At 44.3% G+C, this 17401-nt stretch overlaps 1 protein-coding gene and 1 pseudogene across 1 annotated transcript in view; one reads left to right on the top strand and one right to left on the bottom strand.

Annotated features, from left to right (window-relative positions):
• The window catches only part of Znf704 (zinc finger protein 704), a 121507-nt gene that overhangs the window by 87914 nt on the left and 16192 nt on the right, over window positions 1–17401 (bottom strand). The window lies entirely within an intron of this gene.
• On the top strand, window positions 14147–15130 carry LOC114621060 (annotated as a pseudogene).

The raw sequence follows: 17401 nt of genomic DNA, 5'->3' as shown, positions 1-17401 counted from the left end.
GAGGTGGAGGTGGTGGAGGTGGAGGAGGTGGAGGTGGATGTGGAGGTGATGGAGGTGGAGGTGGAGGTGGTGGAGGTGGAGGAGGTGGAGGTGGAGGTGGAGGTGGAGGTGTTGGTTTCAGTGTGTATGGTTCCATGTCAGATGAACAAATAATGTCATATACCAGACACTGGGACACAATCACACTGACCCTAAATCCAGCAGCTCCAGTTTCCAGCCAACAGGTCATCAAAGCCTGCACATGAAGGGAGGAGAGGAGGCAGGACAACAATCTACTCAGCACACCTTAGGTTTTGTGAGGCAGCATGGCTGCTGGTGCCAAGATGTCCCTTTGTGGATAGCTGGGTTGAAATGAGACTCATTTTAAAGACAACTGTGACTTTAAAATGGATTTTACTGCTAGTGCATTGTATGTGGGTGGACTATATCATAAGCTAACCTGGCTTTTAGAACCAGCCCCGTGGAGGCTAACATTATGGGACAGTGTACATGGAAGCCAAGGCAGGAAGTGACGAACAAACAAGTCCCATGTTAGCTGTGGTTCTGTGCATATCAAGAATCCAGAGGACATCTAAAGTACAGCCTGCACCTCAAGAGAGAAGGCCCAGAATGAGATTATCAAGGGTCAACAGCAGGATGGTCTCTGCACTGGAGCCAGTCCTTGCTGTGTGACAGAAGGACAGCAGCCCCTGCAAGGGTCACAGACAGGTTCTCATGCTGAACTCTGCTCCCTGATATCTGATATCATGATATCATGATAACTCTATCATGATATCTGGACCTGACAACCTGAAAGCTCACATACTATGTGACTTTCCGCCACAAAAACTAGGATCACATGTTTTGAAAGATGCATTCCAAATCACCTTTAAAAACACTGGCTTAGCATCCCAAGGGTACCCCCATCCTCAGCTGCTCCATCCTGAGCCTTACATAACTAGGCACATGCTACAGTCATGGTGAGCCACCTATGTGCTTGGGAAAGCCACAGCCTCACGGCAGCACTTGTTATATCACAAGTCACAGGGGAATGAGCCTCCATAAGGCTGTTCTCAGTGTAGTTTATCACAGGGTAACCTTCTGTGTGTAAATAGTACTATCATCTGGCAGGATTCCTGGTTTGCTCCTCTCAGCAGGCTTCAGAAAGTCTGCAGTCAGTGGTAACCTCAGGTAGGCGAGTATTTGGCTATAGCTAATTCCTATGACAGCAAGCAGTAAATATAGAGCCATTGCAGAACCACCAATTCCATGCTTGATGAAAAGGAACACAATCAAAATGGACAAAATTGGACTCCTAACAATACTGACATACAACAAACGAGAAAAGTTGGTTTATTTGCATCCATTCTTACTGGTGACCTTAGTATTGCAGCTTCTAAATACAATATCTGAACAGAAAAATGCTGTGCGGCTGCTTGTGGTCTTGGGTTTGAAGGTGATATAAATACAAGTAAATAAATACAAGTATAGCATAGCATAGTACGTATAGTATAGTATAGTGTAGTATAGTATATAAATACAGTAAAGCTAGTTACAAGTAAATAAATACAAGTATTTACTTAGTGACACTTTACAAAAATCTTCATATTAACCATCAGGAAATAGAGGTAAGTCAACAGTAACATAAAATTCATAATATTCCAGGTACTTTCCACATGTCTTTGTTACGATGAAAACCACAGCAAGGAGGGGCTGAATGATCTTGCCCAAGGTCCAGGGTTTGATTTAGAAGCTCTTAACCACCATGTGATACTGCCTCTCTCAGTCCCTGACTTACAGATGCTGGACACTTAGAACCGGGGTAATGCATTCAGAGACAACAGAGTATGCAGAAGGCACAGAGACTCACACACGCACAAAGCATCAGAGGTCTCATGGGAAGGTCATTGTTAAGCCAGCTCTGACGGGTATGTATGCATAAGGAGACTGCAGTAATAGGGGCAGGTAACGGGTCCTCCAGAAGGAAGGGTGGTGTACGCAGGCTCAGGGAGAAGGCACACAGAGCAGCGGCCAGAGGAAAGAAGAGGGGACAGAAATGACAGTGTGCAGGCAACAGTACTGCAGAAAGACCCAATTCCTGACACAGAAATGCATTCTAAAGTTTCCCAAGTGAGTGGAAAACCATCATAAATGTGTAAGTAAGGCATTTTCATGGCAGAATAAAATCAAAATGGTACAAGCTGGACTAGAGATGAAGACACAAATCCTTACAACCTGGAACTGGACAGGCTATTGCGATAAAGAATAATGGCACCAGTTTCAAGCTAAATGGCGGCCCCAAAAGCTATGGTCACATCCTAATTCCTAAACCTACAATAACCTTATTTGGAAAAGGGCTTTTGCTGATGTTAACTCCTAAGCACCTTGAGGAAGCCATCTTGGATTATTAATCTAGTGAGAAGTGTCCTTAGAGGGAGAGGTATAAGGTGCTGTGCTACGAGGCATAAGAGGTATAGGCGCAGGAGGCTACAGTCCGATTGCTGAGACAGGGTCAAAGTGTTGGAGCCATGCCTGGGATACTGTGGACTCCTGATTTCAGAATTGTAGGAGAACAAATGCCTGTTCATTCTGCCTATATTTCATATTATGTTAACAGCGGGCCAATGAAACTAATGTGACCTCTCCACAGTCTGGAGAACAGTGCTTAGAATCTGACCCCAACCACACAGTGAGTAGACAAGTTACTATATGCAGGAGTTAAGAGGCAAGAAGTTGGCGGGGAACACGGAGCAGCAGCTTTGCCTTTCACAGGTCCTTGGGTCACTAACACAGGGCTTAGTACTTCATCTGGGTGTGAGTTTCAAGAGTCTGCTTAACATGAATATTAAAGAAGCACAGTTCCAAAGATTTTGACAGCACCATCTGAGGTATTATAGGCTTAGATTTTTCAAAATCTACTTTAATAAGGGTTCTTAAAACACTTCAACTTCCCTTCTAGCCCACTGACCAAAGGTAGGGGAAAAAGATGGTTAATAGGACAAGGGGGATGTAGACCTGTTTAGAAATAGGTTTTGGGGGCAATTCTTCTTTTTAAAAAAATGGATATTTTATTTATTTGCATTTCAGATGTTACACCCTTTCCCCATTTCCAGCCACCCCCCCCGACACCTTCTATCCCATCTCCCTTCCTCCTGCTTCTATGAGGATGTGCCCCCACCCACCCACCCACCCACCCACTCACTCCTACCTCCCCGTCCTTGAATTCACCCACACTGGGCGTCCAGCTTTCACAGGACCTCCTCTTTCACCTATGCCTAACAAGGCCATCCTCCCTTACTTATACAGCTGGAGCCATGGGTCTCTCCCTATGTGTTCCCAGGCTGGTGGTTTAGACCCTGGGAGCTCTGTTTGGTTGGTATTGTTGCTCTCCCCATGGGGCCACAAACCCCTTCAGCTCCTTCAGTCTTCTCTCTAACTCCTCCATTGAGAACTCCTTGATCAGTTCAATGGTTAGCTGAGAACATTCTCCTCTGTGTATGTCAGGCTCTGGCAGAGCCTCTAAGGACACAGCTATACCAGGCTCCTGTCAGCATGCACTTCCTGGCATCCATAACTGTCTGCCTTTCTAATCTTCATTGTCAGAATAGCAACAGTCTGGTTTAAAACATCAAGTATGAATCAGTAGGTGTGGGTCCACCACATGGCCATGGAAGCATTAAGAAGCAGATAGAATACTAGAAGAAGCTCTTTGGTGTGTTTTTCTCCATAAAGTCATGACAAGCGAAGATCAGTGAAGACCAGCAAAGTGTTGCAAGGTGAGCCAATGCAAGAGCACAGTTAGAGAAGATCAGCAAAGCTTAGCAAGGAAGACAGGTTGGTAAAGAGCAACAAAGTGTTGCAAGGCAAATCAATGCAAGAACATCCCCTCACTGTCTGTGGGGTTATATTTACATTCTTTCTAAACATCACATGCAAATGTCAGCAAAATGTCACTGTTCTTTCCAAGACAGCTTCCAGAAAACCTCCACATATCTGTTCTCAGCAAAACATCCTCTCATGACAATTTCCAGAAAAACATCACATGACACAACTGAGTTCTCCAAAGAAACCAAAAATTTCCACTTCAGGGTAGGGTTCAGGAACCTAGATATGCAAACACATGCTTCTGTAGGTGATGCTCTAACTGGCCAGCTCTTTCTCTAAAAATCCAGACAGGAAATGTATCTGGGGGCTACTGAAGCAAAAATAGCCTTGACACTACAGAAAGGGAAAGGCTTGGTTTTAATGACATTTTATTGACATATTCAGAAATTTTAATTTTATATATTTTTCATGTACCAGAAGTATTCATCTGCTGTTGATTCCCAAACCCCAGCTTTTTAACAATTAAGAGAGCTAGGCAGGATTATACTCATCTTTATCCTCAGCAGTCAGGAGGCAGAGGCAGGGAGATCTTTGTAAGTTCGAGGCCAGCTTGGTCTACATAGAGGGATCCAGGCCAGCCAGGGCTATGTCTACATATTGAGACTGTCACAAAACCAAATAAAATTTAGAAAACAGGTGTTAAAGCCAGCTTTGGGCCACAGGCCACAGTTTGTCAACCCGAGGTACTGTTTACAAACCTCAGCTACCAATGGAGAAGTGGGCTTTTTCACGCCAGTGGTGAGCAGGTGAGGCTCAAGATGCCCTCTCACACACCTGCCTAGCACATGTGAGGGTTTCACCGGAGTGAGCAGGGCTCTCCAGGCACACCATACACTTAAAACAAACCAAGGACTATTGTGCCAGAGCAGCAAGGGGCACACATATTAAAGAGCCTCTGGTCCAGCTGAGAAGGCATGGCTCCATTAGACAAGTGACATCATCTTCTGATGTAGGAGAGGGACCGTGACAGCAGTAGTTTCCAATTCAATCAATATGTCTTTAATATTTTTCAGCTTGTTAGATATAATTAGCAATAATGACTTTATGCCGGCCTGTGAGCTGCAACTTAGAATATTAGGCACTGAGAACGGACAATGGTCTTCTCTCTTCCTGGGAATTACCCGACCATCTCCTTTCTGTATCTCTAGTGTGAGCTAGCAGATGAAATACATGTGTTCACAGCCTCCTCTGCCACGAAGATACTTCTATGTAGGCAACCACAGAAACCCACGACAGAAACAAGGCAACAAGCTGGAAGGCTCAAATTGAAGGTGAAAGTTCACTAGGGCAAATGCAATTGTCTGCATTTACATTCAAAGACTCAATAAAAAGCACAAGTGGAAAGAAAGCAAAAGAGGCTTTTCTGGCAGCTGCGTGAGAAGGCAGGCTGCAGGCTGGAGGCCGCAGGGATGCCTCAGCTGCGGCTCCACTGAGCTGGGGAGCTCCGATGAAGAACTCTGATACCATCACCCCGTTCACAGTCCACCACAGTCTTTTTCAGGAAAGTTCCGTACAGTGCTTCCATAGCCTGGGCATTGTGTCGTTAAGGTAAAATACACAGGTAATATTTCTAGTGGGAATGTAGCTGGAAAAGGAGGGTCAGACTGAAAAAGAGGCTGGAAAGTACTTGTTCATTTTGTTGTTGTTGTTGTTGTTTAAAGGGGGTGAAGAGTAGGGAAAAACCAGGGTAAGAAAGAACCCAGAAAGCTTTCCTTCCTGAGGGGCCTGAGGAAGGGTACAGAAAATTGAACCAAGAGCCTCGGCATGTTAGGCAAGGATTCCACTACCTTGTGCTACATCCAGGCACTCTGTTTGTGTGTGTGTGTGTGTGTGTGTGTGTGCGCATGTGCGTGCACACTCTTGTTCATATATACATGTGGGAGGGGTACATGTGGAATCCAGGCGTAGATGTCATGTGTCTTCTTTCCTTATACCCTATTTTATCTTTTGAGACAAGGTTCCTCACTGGGCCTGAAGTTCACTAGTTCCAGACTTCGGAGCTCCTCGCCTCTGCCCTCCCAGAATGACAGTTTCAGGCGGATGGCACCACGGCCATTCTTTTTACTTTTGAGATGGCATCTCACTAAGTGGCCCAGGCAGGATTTGAACTTGAGATCCACTTGTCTGTTTTCTGAGTAGCCTGTGCACCATGCTCCACTGGGAACGTGGGTTCTACCAAGATGACCCACAGGACCTGGGGCTCTAAGCATGCTTGGAACAGGTGCTCGGAAATGAAAATCATGTTTTGAGGATTAAATTGTGAAGAACAAAGCACCATGGGTCAATCCATTTTGCACAGGCACTTGGACTACTGCACACCAGAGGTGGAAGTCCATCAGAAGCATCTGCATTGAAATCCCCTTTGAATGCAAACTTCTAAGGGCCAAGTTGCACTCGGCTCTCTCTGAGCAACCTTCTGTGTCTTCCTCCATCCCATTAACTATTGTCTGAACAGTCTTCTGCACACAGCACACCGTGTTCCTCCGTCTCTTCCACTTCCTGGGAGTGTGTAGTCTGAAGATGACATTCAAGAACTATATGACAGTTACACTTGAACATCTAAGTAACTTGAACCAGCAAGATGATTTGAAGTTAAAGAAAAATAACTAAAAATCAGAACTTTATTAGCAACATGAATGGGATGGTCTTCAACACTCACAATAAGCTCTGTCTAATCAGCATATGAACACAGAGATGGGACTGCTACCTGCCCGGCCTGGATTGCAATACGAATTAGCACATATGAATTAGATGGACCTCTAATCTCAATAACATCCTGGCCTGTAACAAGTGTCACTTTGTAAAGATGGTCTAGCGTGCACACAGCCCTAAGGGGCAGGATTTGTTACCAAGAAATGAGTAAGACTCCTGATTTTTTTCGAAGAAAAAGAACACATCTTCAGGAAGCCACCACAGTTGATGACAGACAGCCAGGAGCAGAAGAGGCTTGTCTTTTTGAATGTGCTGACTGGAGGAGAGGTGGATAATGTACACCCTAATTGCTAAAGTTATGGCAAATACTTGAACCACCACTGCAATAATTTCCGGCATAGTAAAGCTTTCTGGCACCATTGTGCACTGCTTGTGCACTGTACTTGTGTGCTGGTGCATGCCATGGGAGCTTCAGGGAGGGCCTCCCAGGAAACCAGGCCACGTAGAACACATCCAGAAATGTTGCCAGGCTCCCGATCTATCTCCCACTTACCTCCAAACCTCTGCATGGGGCAGCACGTGAGTGTGCAAGCACAACTGTACTCATCTGTGCTCCCCTCCACCCCAACAGGTGGCCCAGTCAGTCACTGGTATCCCTTACTCAGAAAACAACACAATAAATAGAAAGTAAGAGGGTTACCTGTACTAATCTACAATACATAAGCAGGGCTGGTCAGTGACCACTAGCTTACCAGTAAAGGCATTGGCTAACCAAGCCTGACAAGCCCCAGTTCGATCCCTGAGAACCTTATATGGTGGAGAATAAATTATGAAGCTGTCCCCAGATCTCCACATGAACACTGGTACCCACCCATCAAACACATGTGTGCCCGCATAATAGAAAATAGCTTTTTAAAAGTCTGTGCAGTTGTGCATCCTGGGTATGAGACTACATTTTCAACCTGTACCTGGAGATGGCAAACTATGCAGCATGAACCCATTAGGAATGTAAAAACACACACTCTCTTTCTCTCTCTCTCTCTCTCCCTCTCTCTCTCCCTCTCCCTCTCCCTCTCTGCATGTGCTCGCGTGCACGTGTGTGTACTTGTTCCTGGTGAGAGAGTACACACAGAGCTTCCAGTGTGTGGAGGGCAGAGGTCATATTGGGTTTTCTCCTCTGTCACTATTCACCTTAATGTTTGTTCTTGCTGCTGCTGCTGCTGCTGCTGCTGCTATGGTTTGGATTTGCTTTGCTCTGTTTTTGAGGCATTCTCATATGTAGACTGGGTAGCTCTGTGCTGGCTGGTTTTATGACAACTTAACAATATGTTCTGGTCGTCTAAGGAGGAGGAGGGAGCCTCAACTGAGAAAATGCCTATAAAATCTGGCTGTAGGCAAATCTGTAGGGCATTTTCCTAATTAGTGAGGAGAAAGGGCTCAGCTCACTGTGGTGGTGACACCCCGAGGCTAGTGTCCTGGTTGTTGTAAGAAAGAGGGCTGAGCAAGCCATGAGGAGCAAGCCAGTGAGCAGCACCCCTCCGTGGCCTCTGCATCTACTCCTTGCTCCAGGTTCCTGCCCTGACTACCTTCAGTGATGAAGCCCCAGCAACCCTCCTGTCTCCACCTCCTCAGCTCTGGGATAGAAAGAAGTATGCCATGTTGCTGCTGGTTTTATTCTAGGTATAGGGTCTTATTATATAGCCCTTCAAATTCATAATTCTACTGAGTCCTGGGATAATATGTGCTGCATCATCACAACTGCTTTAAAACATTACCAACCAGGGAATGTAGACGTGCAAAAGCCCACGTGAGGAGTCCAGAAAGTTACTAACAGGATGATGTCTCACAGGTACATGGTAGCTTCCTGACAGAAATGAAGGACGTGGTTTGGAGGCAGCCACAACAGGCAGAATAGATGATGGGTGGAAGCAGTGGCTAAGGGCAAGGCTGGAGGATGCTCTGAAACATACATATACACACATGCACATGCACACACACATGCACAAGCACAATGTACATGTACACACATATAAACAGAAACAATAAACTCAAGAGATTCTAAGACACCTCCCCAGGCATGTACGGGTGGCTGGACTGTGGTGAGCCTAGGAACAGACATCATACCATGTAAATCTTGGCAATCAACTCACAGATACCCTTGAGTGGCTAACCCTTAAGAGCGTGCAAGCTCACAGAGAGAAAGAAAACAGTAGGCAAAAATCTGGACTACATCTCATGTAGGAATAAAGACGCTAGAAAAAAATGGGATCATCAACATGAAACGGAGTAGACTTGGGTGGTCTCACTTCACCTATTCCATTAAGGACTTTAAACAAAAAAGGAAATACATCACTTTCTCTGAACTGCTGGAGTTTAAGTACTGAAAATGTAAAACTAACAAGTTCTGGAAAGTAACTGGACGCCGTCTTTTGGCAAAGGATGTTCATGAGGCTCCACTGCACTCTGTCCCACGGGAGAGCACACTGAAAAGGACTCTTGCTGGCTCCTGCTTCCTGGTATTCACGGGTTCACGTGTCCTTGAGTGGGGACCTACCCTATGATACTGAGGAACAGAACTTTCATCTACCTAGAAAACTTTCTCCTTGGCAGCATAAACACATCAAGACTAGAAGATTCCTCTTGCTGGTTTGCTGAAACAAAATGGCACATTCACAGGCCATGTGGCAAGGAACTGAGAGGTACCTGCAGCCAACAGCCTCGTAATGGATGTCTGCACTCAGCAGCTCTTCAGGTAGAGGATTCTGTAGCAAGCATAAGCTTCAAAGCAGATCCATTCCTCGCTGGACTCTCTGATTAAGAACGTAACCTGGTCAGCACTGCAATCCGATACTTGAGAGACATCCTGAACCACAGCATCTGATGATGCCATACCCAGATTCCTGGCCCAGCAGACAGACACTAAGATGATTGCTTTAATGCAATAGGTATGGAGTGATTTGTTTTACATGTATTACAAATAGATCTGATTTAGTTTATATTACATATAGCCAGAGTGCTATATGTAATAACAATAGGAACAGAAATAGAAAAGTCTGCTGGGATATCTGTTAAATACACAGTGATATAATATAAATCTTTATACATTAAAATTACATTCTAGAGTATGAATAAATACAGCATACGTTCATAATACATTGATTACACTTTTAAACTCTCAAAGAATATGCCATGTAATGGATCATTTAGAATAAGAATGCTCTGTACATGCAAATATAAATAAATGATTGAGATGGTGGCATTATGGCAACTGTCACGAAAGGATCTGACTCAATTTGTTACTGTTCGTCTGCTTATCTGAATTCACCAATTGCTTAAAGTAAGAATACTCCATTTTGGTGAAAACTTAATTGCATGAAGGAAAGAAGAAAGGGGATCCCACAACACAGATGCCAGCATATACTAAGCAAATATACCCATGCAGGTTCTTGCTTGCTTCCTCAGTGCCAGGAGGGAGAAAGAAAATACAAGAAGAGATACTTGAAATGATCTGTTAGAAAGAGTCAATGGTTACCTAACACAGCACACTGTCTCTTAGTAAATGGGGGAAGGGGAGCAAGTGATTTGTTCCTACCTGCAAAAACACATCTGATTACATCCAACATAAATAAACAGATCGTTTTAAAACACTGTGGCAAATATTTATAGTCCCACATGGCCCACTGCACAGACAACATCTAAAGTTTACAATGGCTCAGGTGTCTCAGTAGGACAGTAGGTAGCACATCAAGTCTCATAAAATATAAGCTCATTACAAATAATGAGAAAATGTGCATTAATTGGACAAAGCTCAGGTAACCAAGTTACACAAATGAGAATATCCAAGCAGTGAAATCAACTATGCACTATACACTCTAGGGGAAGTGAAATGCATTATTTGAAAAGATTTTGGTATAGTTTTGACTTTTTGCTTAGCTAATCTATTTCTTAGGACCACAGACACCTTGGACTAGGGAGGTGGCACAGTAGATATAGCCCTTGAGGATTAGAGTTTGGATCCCCAGGGCCTACATAAAAGCCTGGAAACAACGGATGGCATGTTCAGGTCTCCCACACATGTACATACACATGAATGCCCGTGCACACACCTGTGCCTATCCACATGCAAATATGTGCATATACACCACAAACATACAAAAAGAAGAGATGAATCTACACTTCAGTTCTCTGGCTTTGTGAGGAAGTACAGCCTTGGAGTGATCACAGGCAGTCTTGACTTCAGTGACAGTTGTGTGAACAGAACAATCGATCAATGGACGACCAGAGAAACTGCAGCTCAACATGTCAGACGCCTCTCCTGGAATCAAACACAGCCCCTCCCCCATATAAAACACTCCTTAGAAGAACCCTCAAGCTTCTTCTGAGCATGAAGCTAAAAAGTGGTCTCAGCTGCTCCACATGTCAGACTTATTTCCAGGGAGAAAGTAGTGTAACATGACTCTACAGCCCTTCTGAGGAGAGCATCCAACAATAACTTGCCTCTGCAAACAAACACAGCTCACTGCTGGTTCTGTTTCTTTAGATACACCCAAATGCTAGGGAAGAAAGCAAACCATGGGTGGTGTGTAGAAAGATGAACATGCAACCAAACTTGAGGTGAAGCGCCTGCTGGAGAGAAAACCAAGAATTATTTTCCTCATCTTCTTTCTAGGGTCACATGAGTAGGACCTTGGGAAACTTTTCCACAGAAGCGAAGAGGCCAGAGTAGGCATATACTGTAAGCAAAGCATCACATCTACGGACTAAGCATTCGACATGTGGGTCAACAGGAAGTGCTTCATATTCAAGTTACAACAGGGGGTTAAAGGACACAATGATATGAGTCTGTTCCAGACAGGAGGTGAGTGACAGCCTGTTTCCTCACATAGCAATATGGGGGACTCCCCCACCATACTCTACTGTACTCCAAAGAGAGCTTCTGTGAAGAGGCTCTGAAGGACAGACAAGATGCCTGGCGTCCAAGATGAGCCCACCACAGGACTGAACAGCCCTTGCGTTTCTGAACAGAGCCTGGTTTTGTTGTAAGTGCTGTTTGTACTGTTTTAGTAGCACTGAATAAAAAGCGGCACCAGAACTTGTAAATTTTAGATATAAAATGAGAAACATAAAACAAGGGGTTATAAATCAGCTTGAGTCCAATTAAAATACTTAGACTGTCATTCAAAAACGCTGTGCAGAACGTAATGAGACGAGTGGATGGGCAGTTCTATTTCATCACTGGAGCCTGCAGGAGGGTTATGTCTCCAAATACATCCAGCACTGACTAACATTGAAAATACAACTTTATATCATGTTAACCTAAAGTTAAATGCAGTGCCACAAATGAACATGTGCTACAGTCGGGTCCATCTGAGCTGAGCCATGCTGTCGGTGAGCTCTATGGCACAGATGAATATTTACAGTTAATGTAATAATGGAATTATATCCAACAGTTACCCCAGTAGAACAAACCAGAAGTTAGCCAGTTGTTCTCAGTGAGGGGACTCTGGACTTGAGTGGAAGCAGGAGGCCCCCAAACACCTCCGAATGGCTGTTGTGGACAGAACAGGGTGCGGTGGTAGTGTTGACACTTACTATTCACTGAAAACAATTCATTTTCGCTGCTAGAAGATGTGTGCTCTTTAAATGGGAAGCTGCACCACTAATGTTTCTTGGAAAACTGACACCCAGCTAGCTACTAATGTTATCATTTCAACTTGAGTTCGCTCCCATAGCCCAGGTGTTGAGTCTTGAATGGCCTATTAACTAATTAACTATTAACTAATGGGATTACTTTGAGACATTCTGGAAACACTTCAAGCTGGGAGCCTAACTGTCATGACTGGGTCACCATAAAGAGGGGACTCTGGAAACCCTGCCTTGTCACAGCTCCCCTTTCCCCTTTCTGTCTGCTTCAGAGCCATGACAAAGAAGCTCCTCTGACGCCATCCGGCCCGCAGCAAGTTCTGTCCGAGTGTACAGTGGGGCCAAACCATCGCAAACATGAGTTAAGACAGTTCTTTCCTCCTCAAGGTTACTCACTCCAAGTATTTTGTCACAACAATGAGAAAACTAATTGCGTGTGCTGGGGACTTCCCTATTGCCAGATGCTATCTAGTAATTCATATCAAAAGGTTTCAAGGAATATTTTCAACGCTGTGCTATGCTGCAGTTTTAAATGGCGAACCGTTTCACAGCTAAACTTACTTTACGGATCTAGACCTTCAAATGGATGCTGCTTTCTCTCAAGGCTATGCCATAGTTAGTGATGAATTCTGGTGTCACATTTGTACACATGCAAGCACTTTTATAAGCCTGCCTGTTATTAGTGATAAACACAAAATAAGTAACAGAAATGGAGGATGTGCTTCTGTTTTTACCAACAGTATATAACAAGCAGAACTTAACCCATCTTTTTATGGGGGGGGGGCGCATCTATCCTTGCTTCTAATGTCTAAATGTTAGGATTTCAAGACCCTCAACATACCAAAAAATTATGAAACAATATAAAGCTGCTAACGTTGCCTGTAACCTGTTACCATGTTGTCATATAGGACAAGAATATGTTAACCCCCACAAATGCACAGCTAAAATCTCGACAAGAAGCAACTTAATTGAGGATTCTGCATAGTACCTCACAGTTTGAAGGTGCAATCCATCACAGAGGGGAAATGTGAAGGTGGGAGCTGCTCCCGGATATCACAGCAGAAGTGTGAGGCTTCTTGCTAACCGGTCAAATGCAAAGGTGGAGCAGGACGCAGTGTGAGGGGATAGGGTGGGACCTACTTCCAGCAGTAAGGCCCCACTCCTTAAATACAGTATCATGAACTGCAGGCCAAGCATTGAAGAGCATCAACCTGTGGAGGTCATGTGACATCCAAACCATAACCACGGGCATGTGCAGCCACACCATGACACCTGGATTTTCCACTCTCCCGTCTGCATAGTACCTTGCAGACCAGAAAAGACTGGCTACAGTCAGAGCTCTATAGCTGTGGGATAATATTTCTAGTCACTACTATAGTTATCTAAGGGACAAAGTTCAATAATTCTTACTTTTAAGATGCTGCTGCAGAGCTCATGGTAGATGTTTACTCTTGCAATTCTAGCACTTTGTCACAGGTTCAAAACCAGGCTGTTTACTGAGTTCCATGTGAGCCAGCCTGGGCTACACACTGAGATCCAATCCCCACTCATGGTCCCAAAATACTAGTGTGATGTACCTCTAAATAACATTATCAAACTATAAACATTAAATATCATAGCACTCGGAAGCCAGCCTGGTGTACAGAGTGAGTTCCAGGATAGCCAGGGCTACACAGAGAAACCCTGTCTTGGAAAAAAAAAAAAAAAAAAAAAAAAAGGACCTTAAAAAAAAGAGAGAGAGAGAGAAGAAAAACAAAACTAAGCAAATCTGTCTCTAGCCTGGAGGAGATACATACCTTTGATCCCGGCAGGAGGCAGAGACAGTCAGATCTCTGAGTTCAAGGACAGCCTGGTCTACAGAAGGAGTTTCAGGCCAGAGGTACATAGAGAAACCCAGTCTCGAAACAAAACAAAACTACAGAACAACAAAACCCAAAGCAAAAAGAAAACCTGTCTAATTGTTTAAAGAATATTGATTCAGGAGGAGTCTGACATGTGGAAAGTCAGGGAACTAGAGAAGCAGATGGAGGATGCCTACCAGGGGACCAGAAGGAACACAGTACCCAGCAGCTCAAGTTGGATGAGAAGTGATGGTTTTGATGAAGAAAGTCATAGAGACTATTGGAGATCAAAGAATGAAATTTCTGGGGCCTTGGAAGATGATTTTCTTAAGGCTAAATCCTGGAACAAGAAGTTATATGACTATGAATCCAATATACCAGACAGATGGGGTCACAGTGGTTATAAAGAGTTATATCCTGAAGAGTTTGAAACAGAAAGTAGTGATCAGCAAGACATTACCAACGGAGAAAAAAAACATCTCCCCAGATAAAATCATCTGCCCAAGAGTCCCGAAAACATAAGAAGTCAAAGAAATCCCATAAGAAGAAGCAGAATAAGCAGTCACACAAAAACCAGAAGAAAAATAAAAAGGAAGCCACAGACATAAATAACAGCAGACTCCTCAAGTGAGTTCTCAGAGGAAACTCGAGCTTCTAGTACCAGGAAAAGGAAGCAACCACACAAGAGCAAGAAAAAAACTAGGAAAAAGTCTCCTAAAAAATCTTTACCTCTAGGGGAAGAAAGTGATACTTCTCAGTCAGATGATTCTGCATCTAGCAGTTCTGAGGAAAGAGACACTAAGAAAACCAAAAGGAAAAAGAAAGACAAAGCCGGGCGGTGGTGGCGCACGCCTTTAATTCCAGCACTTGGGAGGCAGAGGCAGGCGGATTTCTGAGTTCGAGAGTTCGAGGCTAGCCTGGTCTACAGAGTGAGTTCCAGGACAGCCAGGGCTACACAGAGAAACCCTGTCTCAAAAAACCAAAAAAAAGAAAAAAAAGAAAAGAAAAAGAAAGACAAGAGTGTCCATATTCCTGTGCCTGACCCTGAGGTACAGGAGAGGACAAGCAAGCGCAGGAACTGGAAGATGGCTACCGATGCCAGGTCTGCTGAGAGCTCAGAGGATGACTAAGTGGGGGAGCAGCAGTCCTGTTTCCCACCGACTCTTAAGAAGGGGGAGGGGGGGTTGTCTGCTGGCGACTTCTACAGCACAGGAGTCTGAGGTTAGAGTTGTCCTGCCACAGCTACCGTTTTTTCCTATTTTGGTTTGTTAATCTCCATCTCCCTTTGTTAATAGGGAATCTGGAATTTTGTTAAGGTTTCTTGAAGAGATTATTCTTTTCAATTAATCACTTAGGGTAGAATACCTATACAACAAATTAAAGAACCCAGAAAGCAGAACTCAGTAATGACCTGGGCATACCAATTGGAATGGTGGCCTTGGAGGAATCAAGAGTCCATGATGAAGGAGGAGGACTGAAGTGTAGTGCTAGATAGAATGGTTTGACAAGGAGACCTTGCTATCTATACAGGAGGTATACTGCCTTCGGCTTTGGTGCTTTGATTCTTCTGCAGTTGGGCCCTATAGGCATCTAGTTTACTTAGTGAGGAAATAGTTACAGGAACAAACCTTTTCCTTTCGTGGTAATATCTACAGATGACTGCTAAGGAACCCAGGGTTTTCAGCCTAATTTCCCTGCTGGTCAGGGTCTACAGCTACATTTAGCATAACCCAAATATTACAGTAACTGGATAGTTAAAAAAAAAAAAATCATAGCAACTCAAGTAGGTAAAGCTGGATAAAACTCTACAACCAGTCAACAGATGGGATGTTTCCAGCTTTGTCACTTAGGCACTGTTCTGGCACTTCAGGCTTTGTGACGGGCAGCTTCGGGAACATGGAAACTTCATGGAGCAAACACCAGAAGTGACAAAATGGCTGCTCTCAATGACAATGCACTGTGGCCTTCAGTGCTCACCCACACCTCTGCTGCAGGTGCCAAGTCACTGAGGCCACCACCACACAGAACCCAAGCCTGACCCAGTGTACGTCATGGGAAATAGTATCTGTGAGCAATTTGACTTTACAGAAAAAACAAGTCCTGGAGACTAGACACCATCTTTCTCACTGTTTTGCTTTTTCATGAATGTTTGTGGCTTCTTTTTCTTTACTTGTTAATTACACATATATGTGTCCATGTCTTAAGCACATACGTTCAACCTGCTCAGTCTGTACAATGTTACTTGTACGTATGTGTTCAGGGATGACCATTTGGTATTGGATAACCAATTGGAGTGCTCTTCCCTGGGTAAGACCATTTCCCCTACTCTCAGTATCCTTAGTTAACAGTTGTTCTCTGGAGGCCTCGAGAGCCCTCCTACCCCCATGTTAGCATGTGTAATGGTGGTGTCTTTGTTCAAGTCTTTTTTAGACAGCCATGCTGGTGAGACTTCATGGTACAGTAGCATCTCCAACACTTCCAGGAGAAGCAGTCTTACAACAAACTTCCTGTTTCTCTGGCTCTTTTAATCTTTCTGCCTTGTTGCTGGAATAAAATACTCTGACCATGAATTTTTAGTTTGTTCAGTTGTTCCAAGTGTCCATTAGAAAAAAGAACAAGAAACAAAGTGGGCTGGAGAAATGGCTCAGTGGATAAAAGCACTTGCTATGTAAGCATGAGGTCCTGAGTTCAAATCCTGGCACCCACATAAAAAGCTGGCCATGGCCATGTACATTAATAATCCCACAACCAGGGATTGCTGTCTACCAGCCTAGCTCTGGGTTTGGTGGGAGACTCTCAGATTGAATGTGAAAGGACTCCCTTACTCATGTGTCTAAACCCTTTGGCCCCACCTGGTGGCATCATCTGGAAAAGTTATGGAAGCTTTACAGGCTGGGGTAGTGGTAATGGCAGCAGAGGCGGGATTTCATTCCCTGGACCCATTCCTGGTCTCTCTGTGTGTGCTTCTGGACTGCAGAAGCCAACATGGCAAGCCTCCTGCTCCAGCCATGCTTCCCCAAAACATGGAGGACAGCCTGAACTGAAGCTAAAATAAACTCTTTCTCTGCTTAAGCTGCTTTGGACAGAATATTTTATTCCAGCAATGGAAGAGAAAGTATAATACTGTGAATACTGCGTCAAAGGGATGAGGTGGAAAGGATACACATACATACACACACACACACACAAAGAGAGAAAAACATAGAGACAGACACACACACGCACGCACGCACACACACACAAAGAGAGAAATACACACAGACAGACAGACACACACACAAAGAGAGAAATACAGACATACACACACACACACAGAGATACACAGAGAGAGACCGACAGAGAGAGACAGAAACAGAGAGAGAGAGAGAGAGAGAGAGAGAGAGAGAGAGAGAGAGAGAGAG

This window comes from Grammomys surdaster, unplaced genomic scaffold, assembly GCF_004785775.1.
Source record: "Grammomys surdaster isolate TR1022 unplaced genomic scaffold, NIH_TR_1.0 63, whole genome shotgun sequence".
In the NCBI taxonomy this organism is placed as follows: domain Eukaryota; kingdom Metazoa; phylum Chordata; class Mammalia; order Rodentia; family Muridae; genus Grammomys; species Grammomys surdaster.
This window is presented reverse-complemented; position numbering and strand designations above follow the sequence as displayed.